Below are 19,359 nucleotides of genomic sequence, written 5' to 3' on the forward strand. Positions count from 1 at the left end.
GATGGCTACCATGGCTAAAAATAGAACATAGGGATAAAATACAGTTTTTGGGTTATAACTCAAAAACCAAAGCATTTAGAGCAAATCTGACATGGGGGTAAAATTGTTTATCAGGTCAAGATCTATCTGCCCTGAAATTTTCAGATGAATCGGACAACCCGTTGTTGGGTTGCTGCCCCTGAATTGATAATTTTAAGGAAATTTTGCTGTTTTTGGTTATTATCTTGAATATTATTATAGATAGAGATAAACTGTAAACAGCAATAATGTTCAACAAAGTAAGATTTACAAATAAGTCGACGTGACCGAAATGGTCAGTTGACCCCTTTAGGAGTTATTGCCCTTTTTAGTCCATTTTTAACCATTTTTCGTAAATCTTAGTTATCTTTTACAAAAATCTTCTCCTCTGAAACTACTGGGACAAATTAATCCAAACTTGGCCATAATCATCATTGGGGTATCTAGTTTAAAAAATGTGTGGCGTGATCCGGCCAATCAACCAAGATGGCCGCCATGGCTAAAAATAGAACATAGGGGTAAAAATGCAGCTTTTGGCTTATAACTCAAAAACCAAAGCATTTTGAGCAAATCTGACATGGGGTAAAATTGTTCATCAGGTCAAGATCTGTCTGCCCTGAAATTTTCAGATGAATCGAACAACCCGTTGTTGGGTTGCTGCCCCTGAATTGATAATTTTAAGGAAATTGTGCTGTTTTTGGTTATCTTGAATATTTTTATAGATAGAGATAAACTGTAAACAGCAATAATGTTCAGCAAAGTAAGATCTACAAATAAGTCAACATGACCAAAATGGTCAGTTGACCACTTTAGGAGTTATTGCCCTTTATAGTCAATTTTTAACCATTTTTAGCTTACCTGGCCCAAAGGGCCAAGTGAGCTTTTCTCATCACTTGGCGTCCGGCGTCCGGCGGCGTCTGGCCTCGTCGGCGTCCGTTAAGTTTTACAAAAATCTTCTTCTCTGAAACTACTAGGCCAAATTGAACCAAACTTGGCCACAATCATCATTGGGGTATCTAGTTTGAAAAATGTGTGGCGTGACCCGGTCAACCAACCAAGATGGCCGCCATGGCTAAAAATACAACATCGGGGTAAAATGCAGTTTTTGGCTTATAACTCAAAAACCAAAGCATTTAGAGGAAATCTGATGTGGGGTAAAAATGTTCATCAGGTCAAGATCTGCCTGCCCTGAAATTTTCAGATGAATCGGTCAACCCGTTGTTGGGTTGCTGCCCCTGAATTGGTAATTTTGAGGAAATTTTGCTGTTTTTATACGACCGCAAAAATTTTAATTTTTTGGTCGTATGTTGCTATCACGTTGGCGTCGTCGTCGTCCGAATACTTTTAGTTTTCGCACTGTAACTTTAGTTTAAGTGAATAGAATTCAATGAAATTTTAACACAAGGTTTATGACCACAAAAGAAAGGTTGGGATTGATTTTGGGAGTTTTGGTTCCAACAGTTTAGGAATTAGGGGCCAAAAAGGGGCCTAAATAAGCATTATTTTTGGTTTTTGCACCATAACTTTAGTATATGTGAATAGAAATCTATGAAATTAAAACACAAGGTTTATGACCATAAAAGGAAGGTTGGGTTTGATTTTGGGAGTTTTGGTCCTAACAGTTTAGGAAAAAGGGGCCCAAAGGGTCCAAAATTGAACTTTGTGTGATTTCATCAAAAATTGAATAAATGGGTTCTTTGATATGCCAAATCTAACTGTGTATGTAGATTCTTAATTTTTGGTCCAGTTTTCAAATTGGTCTACATTAAGGTCCAAAGGGTACAAAATTAAACTAAGTTTGATTTTAACAAAAATTAAATTCTTGGGCTTATTTGATATGCTTTATCTAAATATGTACTTTGATTTTTTGATTATGGGCCCAGTTTTCAAGTTGGTCCAAATCAGGATTCCATATCAAGTATTGTGCAATAGCAAGAAATTTTGAATTGCACAGTATTGCACAATAGCAAGAAATATCTAATTGCACAATATTGTGCAATAGCAATTAATTTTCAATTGGAGTTATCTTTGTTTGTATAGAATAGTAGTTGATTATATATGTTGGAAATTTGCCAGACATGACTATGCTGTCATTTTCTATTTTTATTTGCCAATAACTTTATGTAAATAACTTCATTGGAAATTTGCCAATATAAAATGTTGCTGATGAAGCTTTTTTTCCTTATCTTATCTAAAATGTTTTTAGATAATGTATGTTGGACATTTGCCAGACATGACTATGATGTCATTTTCTATTTTTATTTGCCAATAACTTTATGTAAATAACTTCATTGGAAATTTGCCAATATAAAATGTTGCTGATGAAGCTTTTTTTCCTTATCTTATCTAAAATGTTTTTAGATAATGTATGTTGGACATTTGCCAGACATGACTATGATGTCATTTTCTATTTTTATTTGCCAATAACTTTATGTAAATAACTTCATTGGAAATTTGCCAATATAAAATGTTGCTGATGAAGTTTTTATACAACCGCAAAATTTGAAAATTTTTCGTGGTATATTGCTATCACGTTGGCGTCGTCGTCGTCGTCGTCTGCGTCGTCGTCGTCGTCTGCGTCGTCGTCGTCGTCTGCGTCGTCGTCGTCGTCCGAATACTTTTAGTTTTCGCACTTTAACTTAAGTAAAAGTGAATGGAAATCTATGAAATTTTAACACAAGGTTTATGACCACAAAAGGAAGGTTGGTATTGATTTTGGGAGTTTTGGTCCCAACATTTTAGGAATTAGGGGCCAAAAAGGGCCCAAATAAGCATTTTCTTGGTTTTCGCACTATAAATTTAGTTTAAGTTAATAGAAATCTATGAAATTTTGACACAAGGTTTATGACCACAAAAGAACGGTTGGCATTGATTTTGGGAGTTTTGGTTTCAACAGTTTAGGAATTAGGGGCCAAAAAAGGGCCCAAATAAGCATTATTCTTGGTTTTCGCACAATAACTTTAATTTAAGTAAATAGAAATCAATGAAATTTAAACACAATGTTAATGACTACAAAAGGAAGGTTGGTATTGATTTTGGGAGTTAAGGTCCCAACAGTTTAGGAATTAGGGGCCAAAAAGGGACCCAAATAAGCATTTTTCTTGGTTTTCGCACCATAACGTTAGTATAAGTAAATAGAAATCTATGAAATTTAAACACAAGGTTTATGACCATAAAAGGAAGGTTGGTATTGATTTTGGGAGTTTTGGTCCCAACATAATAAGGGGCCCTAAGGGTCCAAAATTAAACTTTGTTTGATTTCATCAAAATTGAATAATTGGGGTTCTTTGATATGCCGAATCTAACTGTCATGACTGTGTATGTAGATTCTTAACTTTTGGTCCCGTTTTCAAATTGGTCTACATTAAGGTCCAAAGGGTCCAAAATTAAACTTAGTTTGATTTTGACAAAAAATGAATCAGTTAGGTTCTTTGATATGCTGAATCTAAAAATGTACTTAGATTCTTGATTATCGGCCCAGTTTTCAAGTTGGTCCAAATCGGGGTCCAAAATTAAACTTTGTTTGATTTCATCAAAAATTGAATAAATGGGGTTCTTTGATATACCAAATCTAACTGTGTATGTAGATTCTTCATTTTTTTTGGTCCTGTTTTCAAATTGGTCTACACTAAAGTCCAAAGGGTCTAAAATTAAACTGATTTTAACAAAAATTGAAATCTTGGGGTTCTTTGATATGCTGAATCCAAAAATGTACTTAGATTTTTTATTATGGGCCCAGTTTTCAAGTTGGTCCAAATCAGGATCTAAAATTATTATATTAAGTATTGTGCAATAGCAAGTCTTTTCAATTGCACAGTATTGCGCAATGGCAAGAAATATCTAATTGCACAATATTGTGAAATAGCAAATTTTTTTTTAATTAGAGTTATCTTTCTTTGTCCAGAATAGTAAGCAAGAAATATCTAATTACAAAATATTGTGCAATAGCAAGATTTTTTTTTAATTGGAGTTATCTTTCTTTGTCCAGAATCAACTTAAATCTTTGTTATATACAATATACAATGTATATTCAATTTTTACTACCAACTGATAAATTAAAATAATCTTTACCATTCAGTGATAACAAGCAGTTTTTTTACATCTTAATATTTTATGATGTATTTAAATGAGTAGTTATTGTTGCAAACTCCATTAGAAATTTTAATTGAGATTAGTTTTGGAATTAGGGAAAGGGGGATGTGATTAAAAAAATTGGGTTCAATTTTTCTCATTTGAAATTTCATAAATAAAAAAGAAAATTTCTTCAAACATTTTTTTGAGAGGATTAATATTCAACAGCATAGTGAATTGCTCTAAGAGAAAACAAAAATTTTAAGTTCATTAAACACATTCATTCTGTGTCAGAAACCTATGCTGTGTCAACTATTTAATCACAATCCAAATTTAGAGCTGAATCCAGCTTGAATGTTGTGTCCATACTTGCCCCAACCGTTCGGGGTTCAACCTCTGCGGTCGTATAAAGCTACGCCCTGCGGAGCATCTGGTTTTTATTGTTTTATACAATAAACAATGTATATTCACTTTTACTACCAACCAATCTTTACCATTCAGTGATAACAAGCACTTTATTTTACATTTTAATATTTTATGAAGTATTTAAAATAGTAGTTATTGTTGCAAACTCCATTAGAAATTTGAATTGATATCAGTTTTGGAAAAAGGGAAAAGGGGATGTGAAAAAAAGGGGGGGGGGTTAAATTTTTCTCATTTCAGATTTCATAAATAAAAAGAAAATTTCTTCAAACATTTTTTTGAGAGGATTAATATTCAACAGCATAGTGAATTGCTCAAAGGTAAGAAAAACTTTTAAGTTCATTAGACCACATTCATTCTGTGTCAGAAACCTATGCTGTGTCAACTATTTAATTTTAGATTTAAAAAGTTTGAAGCAGAAATCTTTAATTGATTTGTAAAATCTTGACATTTGTTTTGTGTAAAAAAACAACATGTAATGTCAAAAATTTGATCACAATCCAAATTCAGAGCTGTATCACGCTTGAATGTTTTGTCCATACTTGCCCCAACTGTTCAGGGTTCGACCTCTGCGGTCGTATAAAGCTGCGCCCTGCGGAGCACCTGGTTGATTATTGGCCCAGTTTTCAAGTTGGTCCAAATCAGGATCCAATATTATTATACTAAGTATTGTACAATAGCAAGAAATTTTCAATTGCACAGTATTCAGCAATAGCAAGAAATCTTCAATTGCACAGTATTGTGCAATAGCAAGACATTTTCAATTGCACAGTATTGTGCAATAGCAAGAAATCTTCAATTGCACAGTATTGTGCAATAGCAAGTATTTTCAATTGCACAGTATTGTGCAATAGCAAGAAATATCTTAATTGCACAATATTGCGCAATAGCAAGAAATTTTCAATTGGAGTTATCTTTCTTTGTCCAGAATAGTAGTTGAATCAACTTAAATCATTGTTTTATACAATATACAATGTATATTCACTTTTACTACCAACTGATGAATTAAAACAATCTTTACCATTCAGTGATAACAATCACTTTTTATACGCCCGTCGTCTTTTAGACAGGACTTATTATGGTATACCTCTGTCCGTCTGTCCATCCGTCTGTCCGTCCGTCGTCCACACTTCGGACAATAACTCAAAAACACTTTCACCAATGTCCATGAAACTTTGGTGAATTGTTTATATCTATTGATGTAAGCTCCCTTTTAATTTTTATAAATTTCAGATTTTAAGTTTTGGATTTATGGGGCTTTATTCATAAAAAAAAGGGGGATTTTCAACACTTCGGACAATAACTCAAAAACACTTTCACCAATGTCCATGAAACTTTGGTGAATTGTTTATATCTATTGATGTATTAGCTCCCTTTCAATTTTTATAAATTTCAGATTTTACATTTCTGTGTTATGAATTTTTATGCTTAAAAAAGGGGGGATTTTCCAATTTTGGGACAATAACTAACACTTTCACAAAATTTTATGCAACTTTGATAAATTGTTTATATCTATTGACTTAAGCTCCCTTTCCATTTTTATATATTTTAGATTTTTACGTGTTCTTAAGTAATGAATTTTTATACTTAAAAAAGGGGGATTTTATGAAACTTTGGTGAATATATTAATGTAACATCCCTTTTGATTTGTATATATATTTCTAGTTGATCATATAAATTCATTTAAAGCATAAAATACAAGTTAAAAGAGCAACAGGCGTATCATGCGCTAAAGCGCAGCAGCCTTTATTTTACATTTTAATATTTTATGATGTATTTAAATGAGTAGTTATTGTTGTAAACTCCATTAGAAATATGAATTGAGATCAGTTTTGGAGTAAGGGAAAGGGGGATGTGAAAAATAAATTTGTGGGGGGGGGGGGGGGTTCAATTTTTCTCATTTCAGATTTCATAAATAAAAAGAAAATTTCTTCAAACATTTTTTTGAGAGGATTAATATTCAACAGCATAGTGAATTGCTCAAAGGCAAAAACAAATCTTAAGTTCATTAGACCACATTCATTCTGTGTCAGAAACCTATGCTGTGTCAACTATTTAATCACAATCCAAATTTAGAGTTGAATCCAGCTTGAACACTGTGTCTAAACCACACCGGCAAAATTTGCTCGGACTCGATGGTATCTAACATCCGGCACAATGACGGAACACCAATAGACAAAAGAAAGGTAGGTTTCTCCTTATTTTTTTATTTTTTTTATGATATCGAAGAATATATATACATATACAACTATTTTCTATTGTGAGATACAATATTTTCTACAACCGTTCTATATTAACGGAGAAATCAGTCAAAATGCATGTCAAAATGACGAATTGAGTGAACCTTGCCTCGAAATTGTTTAATTTCTCGTTAAATTGTTCACACTGTACGGAAAGAAAGGTACGGGAAGATAGATATTGACACGGAGATTGCAAATTTAATTATTATGGGCATCTCAATAATTGTATTTCTGTGTATGGAACGAAAGAAAAGGGTCATGTCAAATTAAAATAAACCGGTTTCGTCAATGTTGTTACTACACAATCACCCGGTTTCGTCTATATATATCACCCGGTTTTTTTGTTTTTTTTAACAAACAATTTATGAAAAGAAACTTTGGCACGACTGAACATTGTCTTTCGAGAATTTAAATATATATTTATTGTAAAGTAAACTTGGCGTGTTAATATCTATTTTAAACGGGCACTTTTGGACATAGTTAATTATGATAATACACATTTTCCTAATGAAAGGCGTATCCCTTATTTCACTTAACTTCAAACTAATTTTAAATGGAATATAAATACTGAATAGCAAACACTGGTATCTAATTATTTTGTAACATTATTATATTTTCTTTGTTTATAATAGTAGTATGTAAAGATGAAAAATAAAAGGATGTATTTTGATTGTGCCATAATTTTAATTTACTATACTATATTATATACACTTAGTTTACAATATTTACTATCAATTATTAATACATTTATGCATTCAATCATTGACGAACAGTCCCAAACCGACTATAGTCTATACTGTTCTGCACAAATTAATCATGCATGCAGTCCTGCCAGATTTTCTGGTACTATATATACTGTGTTACTTGCGCACTAAAGCGAGTTTTCACACTTAAGCATCCATAACATCGTAGTGAGATTTGTAACTTTCTCTCCGTTTCTGGTAGGCCCATTTATTTTCATAGGCATGTTTTTCACATTATTTTTACAGTTCAAATTCATTTTTTGTATTGAAACTTCAAGATAACTTTCGAAAACAATATCTGACAGTTTTGTATTTTCAATGTGAATAAAAGTTGGTTTGCAAAACATGACCGTCATTTATATCTAGGTCTTGTTAAGAAGAAGTGACGGTAACCACTTATCCCATAAACATTGACAATGAGACAACTTTCTTTTAGACACAAAAATTATGTTGAATTAATCAAGTTTAGGTCAGCGTATGCCTTAAACAATGAGAAAAACACGCAAACTGCATGAAAGCAAGCTATAACAGGGCCCTAAATTATAAATGTAAAAGAATTCAAACAAGAAAACTACCTGCCCATTTTATGTTCAAAACGCATATGGTATAAAGCAACCAAAGACAACCATGGAATTACAAGCGTGTGATTCGGGAATGGACTGAGTCAAAGTGTTGTCGCTGACACAAACAGTACAACAAAAGTACAAATAATAAAAAATAATGAAAAAACCAACGTCAGTGTACGATCATCATAACACTCGTTTTTTTAGTAATGTTAACAAAATAATTATTATTGAATTTTGTCGACGACCTGAGACTATTATACTAATTTGTACATAGCAGTATATTTACAATAAGGGATTAAAAAAAATATTTTAATGCATGGTAGTTGTAATCCTACATTCATTTTCTATGTCGATTATGCATGCATATATACAGTTGTCTTATTATCAACGTTTATCCTTAAAGAAGATTTATTTTTAACGATTGTAGAAAAGATTACATACATATAATGATTAGATTACTTATAAACTAAAGGTGTCCATCCTTTTGTGCGAGAAAATCACATATCAATTGTGTGTTTCGATTTTTAAGACCGTAAACTTTAATTTCAAGTTTAAACATGTTCAACATATTTTCCCATAACTCATATAGAAAACGCATATTTAGAGAGCTTTAATCTCAATATGCTGTTAAAAAATTTCGGAATGCAAAGTAAATTAAAATATTTGTGTTCTATAAGAGTAGGAATTCAAGTTTTTGCTTATTATTTATTTGAATCTGAGACTCATATAAATAATAAGCCGTTGTCCGGTGAACGAACTTGTTTTCCAACGACCCACAAAACTCCTTTTGAACGCTGAAGTTAAATAATCAATTATAATGTAATGCGATTATGATTTTTTTTATTTGACCAAACCGGGTTATGCATTTTGAAATCTATGATGAAACCGGGTTGTATACACTGACGAAACCGGCCAGTCCCATTTTGACATGACCCATTTCTTTCGTTCCATACACAGAGATACAATTATGGAGATACTCATAATAACTTAATTTGCAATCTCCGTGTCAATATCTATCTTCCCGTACCTTTCTTTCCGTACAATGTGAACAATTTAACGAGAAATTAAACAATTTCGAGGCAAGGTTCACTCAATTCGTCATTTTGACATGCATTTTGACTGATTTCTCCGTTAATATAGAACGGTTGTAGAAAATATTGTATCTCACAATAGAAAATAGTTGTATATGTATATATATTCTTCGATATCATAAAAAAAATAAAAAAATAAGGAGAAACCTACCTTTCTTTTGTCTATTGGTGTTCCGTCATTGTGCCGGATGTTAGATACCATCGAGTCCGAGCAAATTTTGCCGGTGTGGTTTAGACACAGTGTTGAATGTTGTGTCCATACTTGCCCCAACCATTCAGGGTTCAACCTCTGTGGTCGTATAAAGCTGCGCCCTGCGGAGCATCTGGTTTAAGTCTAGAATACCTTCAAATTTTCTGTAAAAAACCTGGACCATTTGTCTAAAAACCAGAACGATTTCACAGTTGCTCTCGAAAAAACCCGGACAATAACAAACAGTGATTTGTTTTATTAAATACAAGGAAATTGAGCTTCTTAGTTGATCAAAACATATATAGTGTTCAATATCATATGGGTAGTAATGTTAAAAACAATTATAATTACGAAATATCCGTTAATAGAACTTATTGCAAATATTATCACTCGAAAAAGCTGAACTACACTTGAAAAAAATGGACCAAAACACTCGAAAAACCTTGATCCTAGCCTGACACTATACCTACCGTGCTGTTGGTCAAAGTATAGATTTTGATGAAGTTGAAGTCCAATCAACTTGAAACTTAGTACACATGTTCCCTATAATATGATTGTTGTCAACTTTTCGTAAATTGCAATAATATATGCTTGCAATTATTTCCTAATTTACAGTTATTAGTCCCCTATCCACCAAATCAAAGGGAACTGTATGTTTGCACTCTGTCTGTCTGTCTGCCCATCTGACAGTCTGGCAAATCATTTTTCCAGACTTTTTATCTTCATATTATTTTTAGGAGGAGGGGGGATTTCACGTTAGCATAGTGTTTTGCACAGAAGCCAAAAGATGTAAGTTCGAAACAGCATGGTGTATTGCACAACAGCAAAAAATTGAATATAAATTCAAATCATATAACCAATTCTAAGTTCTTGGACTACAGTAATTCTGTGTCAGAAACATATTATGTGTCAATTATATAATTACAATCCTAAAAGTCAGACCTGTATCAAGCACGAATATTGTGTCCATTTTTGCAACCACTGTTCAGGGTTGGATCTCTGTGAATGTATCAAGCTCCACTCGGCGAAGCAATTTATTATTGATAGATATAAAAACATGTGGTATGAGTGCCAATGAGACAACTCTATATACAAGTCAGCATTTGTAAAAATAAACCATAATAGGTCAAAGAACTGGTCTTCAACATTGAGCTTTTCATGGAGGAATTAGGGGCCAAAAACAAGCATTTTTCTAGTTTCGAGACAATAACTTGTGTTTAAGAGCATGGATCTCTCTGAAATTGTACCACAAGGTTCCATTCTACAAAGGAAAGGCTGGAATTCATATGGGGGTAATTGCTCCAAGGGGGATTCAAAAGTTTGGGGGGGGGTTCTAATTTTTAGCTCACCGTCGTCCGTCGTCTGTAAACTTTTACAAAAATCTTCTCCTCTGAAACTACTGGGCCAAATTTAACCAAACTTTGCCACAATCATCCTTGGGGTATCTAGTTTAAAAAATATGTCAGATGACCTGGCCATCCTCCATGGCTAAAAGTAGAACACAGGGGGTAAAATGTATATTTTGGCTTATATCTTTGAAACCAAAGCATTTAGAGCAAATCTGACATGGGGTAAAATTGTTGATCAGGTCAAAATCTATCTACCCTGAAATTTTAAGACGAATCGGACAACCTGTTGTTGGGTTGCTGCCCCTGAATTGGTTATTTTAAGGAAATTTTGAAGTTTTTGGTTAATATCTTGAATACTATTATAGATAGAGAAAAACTGTAAACAGCAATAATGTTCAGCAATGTAAGACCTACCAATAAGTCAACAGGACCAAAATTGTCAGTCAACCCCTTAAGGAGTTATTGCCCTTTATAGTCAATTTTTAACAGCTTTTCGTCATTTTTTGTAACTTGTACAAAAATCTTCTTCTCTGAAACTTCTTGGCCAAATTTAACCAAACTTGGCCACAATTATCATTGTGGTATACAGTTTAAAAAATGTGTCCGATAACCCCGTCTAACAAACAAAATGGCCGACATGGCTAAAATTATAACATAGTGGTAAAATGCAGTTTTTATACGACCGCAAGAATTATACTTTTAGTTTTGGCACTCTAACTTTAGTAAAAGTGAGTAGAAATCTATGAAATTTTAACACAAGGTTTATGACCACAAAAGGAAGGTTGGGATTCATTTTGGGAGTTTTGGTCCCAACATTTTAGGAATTAGTGGCCAAAAAGGGCCCAAATAAGCATTTTCTTGGTTTTCGCACTATAACTTTAGTTTAAGTGAATAGAAATCTATAAAATTTTGACACAAGGTTTATGACCACAAAAGTAAGGTTGGGATTGATTTTGGGAGTTTTAGTTCAAACAGTTTAGGAATTAGGGGCCAAAAAAGGGCCCAAATAAGCATTATTCTTGGTTTACGCACAATTGCTTTAGTATAAGTGAATAGAAATCAATGAAATTTGTACACAAGGTGTATGACCACAAAAGGAAGGTTGGGATTGATTTTGAGATTTGAGGTCTGAACAGTTTAGGAATAAGGGGCCCAAGTAAGCATTATTCTTGGTTTTCGTACCATAACTTTAGTATAAGCAAATAGAAATCTATGAAATTTAAACACAAGGTTCATGACCACTAAAGGAAGGTTGGGTTTGATTTGGGGAGTTTTGGCCCAACAGTTTAGGAATAAGGGGCCCAAAGGGTCCAAAATTAAACTTTGTTTGATTTCATCAAAAATTGAATAAATGGGGTTCTTTGATATGCCAAATCTTAAACTGTGTATGTAGATTCTTAATTTTTGGTCCCGTTTTCAAATTGGTCTACATTAAGGTCCAAAGAGTCCAAAATTAAACTTAGTTTAAATTTAACAAAAATTAAATCCTTGGGATTCTTCGATATGCTGAATCTAAAAATGTACTTAGATTTTTGATTATGGGCCCAGTTCTCAAGTTGGTCCAAATCGGGCTCCAAAATTAAACTTTGTTTGATTTCATCAAAAATTGAATAATTGGGGTTCTTTGATATGCCAAATCTAACTGTGTATGTAGATTCTTAATTTTTATACGCCCGTCAAAATTTTGACGGGACATATTATGGTATACAAATGTCCGGTGTCCATCTGTCCGTCTGTCTGTCCATCCGTCTGTTTGTCTGTCTGTCTGTCCATCTGTCCGGCGTAAACATGTCGCACTGTGACTTGAGAACGACTTATCCAAATTTCATGAAACTTAATATTTACTTATTATAGTTGTTTCTTATGATGGTCAAATGATCTGTATACTTTTTGGTGAAAATAAGAATTAAACTTTTTGAGTTACGGCACTTTGTAACTAAAACAGGGGTGTGTTTTTTTTCACGTGTCGCACCGTATCTCAAAAACATTTCTTAATTATTCCCTTGCGAAAACAGTGCAGGATATCACAAGATTTCCCCAGGATATCTCAGGATAATCTTGAGAAAAATCACAGGGCAATCTTGAGATATCCTGATCCTGAGATAGGGTCAAACATGGGACGGTATTGGAACAAGGATATTCCAGGGATATCCAGGGACCATCCAGACCATAAATTTCCTAGTAGAAAATCCTGTGATAATCCTGTTCTCAGGATTCTCAGGTCCTGGTCTCAGGAAATTATCCTGATGTCAGGATTTACAGATTTGCTTGCATTGAGTTGGCCCTAGGATAATCCTGGTATATCCTGTGAATATCCTGAGAATGTCCTTAGTTCAGGACCAATAAATGTCTTACATTAATTCTATAAGAAATTACAAAATTTGAGTAAAGTCCTTTTTTTAATTTTTCTATTGCAAATATTTTCTTAAATTAGTTTAAATCCATATTCCTCATTCTAAGCAAGGGCGGATCCAGTCATTTCAAAAAGGGTGGTTCCCAACCCAGGATAAATGGGGGTCCAACTATATGTCCCTTTTCAAATGCAATGATTGTCCAAAAAAACAACAAGACCCCTCCCTTAAATACGCCACTGAATGACTGATAAGGTATGTTTGCCCTGGTACACAGGGGCTCGTTAGTGAGTCGCATGAGATCTTACTGTCAAAGGCGGTATCTTATGGTTTTTTTTATGTAGGTTACAACCGCCATTGACTGTTTAAATTACATTACATGTAGTTAGGCAGCAACCATTTAATTTTTGCAGGGTGGGGGGCTATGGATTTTTTGGAAAATAAAGTTTGTTTCTAGTTTTTGGAGAAAAAAATAATTTGGTTTTGACTCTGAGAAAAAAAATATGTTTGTTTCACCCTCAGCTGCAACTACATGTAATGCTAAAATTGAAAGAAAAATTGTTTTTTCGACCTGTTCAATACATTGTTTAAATGCAAAAACAAAAGGTTTTTCCGAAAAGCAAACTTGTTGGCCAATTTTATTAATGGCTGTTCATATTGTTAAATTACCAATAAAAATGGTACACCGGGGGCGTATCAAAGGGGGTTCCCTTTTTTTAGAACATAAAGTATGAACCACCCCTTTTCAAAATGGCTGGATCCGCCCCTGTACCTACCCAATATTAAAAATTAAATTATGCGTCAGATATATAAAAGGATACATGTAAAGTTCTGCTTCTTTCTGTAATATGTTGCTGTCTGTTCTTCCAAGTAGTATTGCTGAATAAATAACTGAAATCTGCATGGAATCATTCAATCCCCTAAAAGTATCAAAAAATCCACAAAGAATCAATTGTTCTAAGACGTTTAAAAGCAGTACAATCAATAGAAATGTTGTTGCCTATTTATACAGTACATCGGAAGCTGTTAACCTAAGGAATCAAATTCATTTACAGCCCCCCCTTTTTATCCCCTGAACTTTAAAAAGATTAAAAAAAAACTAGCTCAGGGTTGACTTTGGCAATGGTAGCCCACAGATTAATTTTTTTTAGCCCACATACATAGTCCTATACAAAAAACGTAGAAATTTAAGTAGCCCACACTAGATTTTAGGGGCCAATGGCCCGTGGGCCACTGCTAATTTCATACCCTGCTAGCTACTTATTATTCACTAAAGAACCATTCACACAATTCAATATTTATAAAGTTTACGTATCTACCAGTTATACCCGTTATCATATGTGAAAACAATTATTCATTTTGTTTAATTTACGTAAAAATTATTTTTCAAATATACTATATGCTTTCTGACTTTCTGATGTTGCTTTGCTCAAATAAAAACCAAAAAAGAATAATAGTTCTTCAATAAATTATATTTTATAATAATATACACATGTCTGTCATGTTAAATTAAATTTGTAATGCACTTATCTGAAATCTTTCTGTCTCGAAATGTCTTTTTCGGGGTTCCATCAGCGTAGTCTCCATTTTGGTGACGTATTAATCAAGAGTGCACTTACGCTCACATTGAGGTGACAATCTCGTCCCAAATTATATCGGCCAAAAATTGATCCGTCACTGTACCGGTATTATGAAAATAAATCAAGGATGTCGCAAACAAATATTTTTTAATATGCAGTTTTTTATGAAGTATAATAAAAATAATCTTTAGTTTGAACGTAACATGGTACATGCGAATGAACAAGTGCCGAAGTGGAGTCACCATCTAGGACGGTATATTTAGGTCCGAACTGTTCAGACCTGTTCAGTACAATTACGAAAAACCGTGAGGTCCTACAATTTGTTTACATTTTGCATACGTTGAGAAATCTATCATTGCTGTTCATCTGATATTTTTTCTAAGTTATTTATATGCCGGACGACAATTAATAGAAAGGCACATATATAAACTTGGAGAAAATCAGAATTTACATCTGTAGGGAAAGCTAGGAAGGATCAAAAGATACCAGTTACAAAAAAATGTACCACCGCCACCGGCACTGTAAGTTCAAAGTTCAAAGTTCTTTATTTTCCAATTAAGGGCCCCTAACGGGACATAAGGACAAGTTACAACTCTGATTCTAAACACACATATAATGAAGATAAAATTAAAATTTAGCTGTATGATAAATAAAACCAAACAACTCTGCATATCCGGCAATGACAAAATTATGTGTGTTTCAACACTTCCAAAATAACTCGGAATGAACAGAACAGAACATATTTTCCAATTAAGTGCCCACAAGGGGCATACAGAGCATACATGAATAAGGAAAAAGACTATTGATTTGCATAGATACATAGATACAAATGTGATTTATTATTGATGTCATTTAAATTATGATCTTAACCTGCTTAGGCTTAGTCTAAGATTACTCTGAAGTACAGACAACAGTGGCAGATCTAGAAATTGTGGGGGCCCACTGACTGCCTAAGAGGGGGCCGGCTTCGGTCATGCCTCAGTGATTCCCTAAATAATCAACCAAATTTTTCCCAGAAAAGGGGGTCCCTTACCCCCTGGGCTCTCCCTTAATCCGCCTCTGGACAAGCTGGGGCGTAGCCCCAATTTTTGGCCCCGTCTTGCAAAACTGCCATTGGACATCAGAGTAATCCTCACTATGCCAGACAAGCTTTCTTGGACACCCTGCTGTTTTTATCACAAAAATCTCTGACTTTGAAATACTGTAAAACTGAAACTCATTATGCTTCCTGAACAGGGAGATCAGCAGTAACTGTGTAAATAAGTTAACTGTCAAAATATGTTTAATATTTTTAATTAACACCATAATTTGGGTATTTTAAAAATGTTTGACAAAATACTTTTTGTTTCTTCCCCCTATTCTATCACCCTTCACAAATCCTTGCCAAAAAAACTTATTTAATTTAACAAACAACAGTTAATTTCAGTCTCAAAGATATTTTTTATTTGAATTTGTGATACAGATTATATTATTTCTTAAGTCCCAATACCAGGAATCATTAAGGACTTTATTTCAGTTTATTCATTCAGGAAGAAAGTGTAAAGTTTCTGAAAGTAGGATGAATGTTGAAGGAAAAGTCCTGACATATCCTGGTCTATATTATATTTATTTTTGAAAGTCTTGAGATATCCTGAGAATTCCCCTAGTTTACAGCTGCTTGATTTGAAAGTCCTGACATTTCCTGAAATTCTCCCATCAACTTTTTCCCTAAAAAAAGGGCTAAATGTTTTACAGGATATTTTCAGGATTTCCCAGGATAATCTTGAGATATCCTGGTTAAAAAAATTGTCAGGATTTATTTCTGCAAGGGTTGCTTAAAACTTTACACACTTTTTTGTTATATTAATCTAAAGATCTGTATACTTTTTGGTGATTATTCAAAATTTCATTTTTGAGTTATTGAGCATTTTGTAAAAAAGGGGGAGGGGTTTTTTACATGTCGTGTTGTATCTCAAAAACAATTTATGATTATTGCTTAAAACTTTACTAAAAAGGGGAGGGTTTTTTTTACATGTCGCGCCGTATCTCAAAAACAATTTATGATTATTGCTTGAAACTGTACACACTTCTTTGTTATACTAATTTTTGGTTTGATTCAAAATTTTATTTGAGTGATATTTGTAAAAAAAAAACAGGGGGTGGGGTGGGGGTGGGGGGGGGGGGGGTTCACATGTCCAGCCGTGTCTCAAAAACAATAAATGGTTATTACTTAAAACTTCCTCAGAAACTATTTATGATTATTGCATAAAACTTCCACACAAGACGTCGGGCGTATCATGCGCTCATGGCGCAGCTGTTTATTAGTCCCGTTTTCAAATTGGTCTACATTAAAGTCCAAAGGGTCCAAAATTAAACTAAGTTTGATTTTAAAAAAATTGAATTCTTGGGCTTTTTTGATAAGCTGAATCTAAACATGTACTTAGATTTTTTATTATGGGCCCAGTTTTCAAGTTGGTTCAAATCAGGATCCAAAGTTATTATATTAAGTATTGTGCAATAGCAAGAACATTTCAATTGCACAGTATTCAGCAATAGCAAGAAATCTTCAATTGCACAGTATTGTGCAATAGCAAGAAATTTTCAATTGCTCAGTATTGTGCAATAGCAAAAAATCTTCAATTGCACAGTATTGTGCAATAGCAAATATTTTCAATTGCACAGTATTGCGCAATAGCAAAAAATATCTAATTGCACAAAATTTCTTCAAACATTTAATTTTTTTGACATGATTAATATTCAACAGCATAGCTAGGTAGTGAATTGCTCAAAGGCAAACAAAATATTTTAAGTTCATTAGATAGATATAGGAAGATGTGGTGTGAGTGCCAATGAGACAACTCTCCATACAAATAACAATTTAAAAAGTAAACCATTATAGGTTAAAGTACGGCCTTCAACACGGAGCCTTGGCTCACACCGAACAACAAGCTATAAAGGGCCCCAAAATTACTAGTGTAAAACCATTGAAATGGGAAAACCAACGAGCACATACATTCTGTGTCGGAAACCTATGCTGTGTCAACTATTCAATCACAATCCAAATTTAGACCTGAATCTAGCTTGAATGTTGTGTCCATACTTGCCCCAACCGTTCAGGGTTCAACCTCTGCGGTCGTATAAAGCTGCGCCCTGAGGAGCATCTGGTTGCTTGATATTTTTGAAACTAAGACATTTAGGGCAAATCTTTCAAGATTTAAATGTCCATCAGAATAAGATCTATCCCCTCACAAATTTTCAGATGAATCTGACAACCCGTTGTTGGGTTACTGCCCTAAAATTGGTAATTTTAAGGAAATTTTGCAGTGTTTGGTTACTATCTTGAATACTATTATAGATAGGGATAAACTGTAAACAGCAATAATGTTCAGCAAAGTAGGATCTACAAATAAATCAGCATGATGAAAATTGTAAGAGGACCCCTTAAGGAGTTATTGCCCTTTATAGTCAATATTGAACAACTTTTCGTAATTTTTGTAACTTGTACAAAAATCTTCTTTTCGAAAACAATGGGCCAAATTTAATCAAACTTGGCCACAATCATTACTAAGGTATCTATTTAAAAAAAGTGTCTAATGACCCCGCCTACAAACCAAGATGGCCGACATCAGTAAATACAGTAACAGGTGAGCCTCTAGTTTTTCAAAATTTTTCAAATTTTCAAGAAGAATCTTTAATTGCACAGTATTGCGCAATAGATTTGTAAGATCTTGACATTTATTTTGTGTCAGAAACCTATACTATGTCAAAAATTTGTTCACAATCCAAATTGATATTCAAAGCTTGATAGCTTGAATATTGTGTCCAAATTTGCCCGAACTGTTAAAGGTTTAACATCTACGGTCGTATCAGGCTGTGCTCAGCGAAGCAATTCTTTGTAAAAATAAGCTTGTATGTGACCTTTCGTAAAAAACACTGAGGGTTTAAAACTGTATCGTATGGCCATAAATGCCCTTATGCTAAATGTCATCGTCAGATTATGAGGGTCTAAATGGGGATTCATTGTTTCAGTATCTCAAAAACTGTATCTGATTATTGCTGAAAACTTCAAACACTTTCTAGTTATATTAATCTAAAGATCTGTATATTTTTTGGTGATGATTCAAAATTTTATTTTGGAGTTATTGAGTTTTTTGTAAAAAAGAGGGGGGTTTTCACATATTGCATTGTATCTTAAAAAACATTAATGACTATTACTTAAAACTTTATACACTTCTTAGTTATTTTGATCTAAAGATCTGTATATTTTTTGGTGATGATTCAAAATTTTATTTTAGAGTTCTTGAGTTTTTTTGAAAAAAAGTTGTTTTTTTCACATGTCGCGCCTAATGTAAGAAACTATTTATGATTATTGCATAAAACTTCTCACTCAAGACAAAGGGTGTATCATTCGCTCATGGCACAGCTGTTTATTGGTTATTATCTTGAATATTATTATAGATAGAGATAAACTGTAAACAGCAATAATGTGAAGCAATGTAAGATCTATGAATAAGTCCAAAATTGTCAGTCGACCTCTTAAGGAGCTATTGCCCTTTATAGTCAATTTTTAACAATTTTCATGTAATTTTTTTACAAAAATCTTCTCCACAGAGACTATATATACACTATAACAGATAAAATATAAGCTTTGATGAGCTCTATCATATAAAAACCACAATGAATGAACGTTACACGATTAGAGATTGATGAATGCACATTGTACGGTTATACACGATTGATGAACGCACAATACACGTT

The 19,359-nt window shown here is 33.4% G+C and overlaps 1 protein-coding gene across 3 annotated transcripts in view; it reads left to right on the top strand.

Moving 5' to 3' along the window:
• Positions 1–19,359, top strand: part of LOC143063636 (PAN2-PAN3 deadenylation complex catalytic subunit PAN2-like) — a 295,154-nt gene that overhangs the window by 126,294 nt on the left and 149,501 nt on the right. The window lies entirely within an intron of this gene.

This window comes from Mytilus galloprovincialis, chromosome 2, assembly GCF_965363235.1.
Source record: "Mytilus galloprovincialis chromosome 2, xbMytGall1.hap1.1, whole genome shotgun sequence".
Classification (NCBI taxonomy): Eukaryota; Metazoa; Mollusca; class Bivalvia; order Mytilida; family Mytilidae; genus Mytilus; species Mytilus galloprovincialis.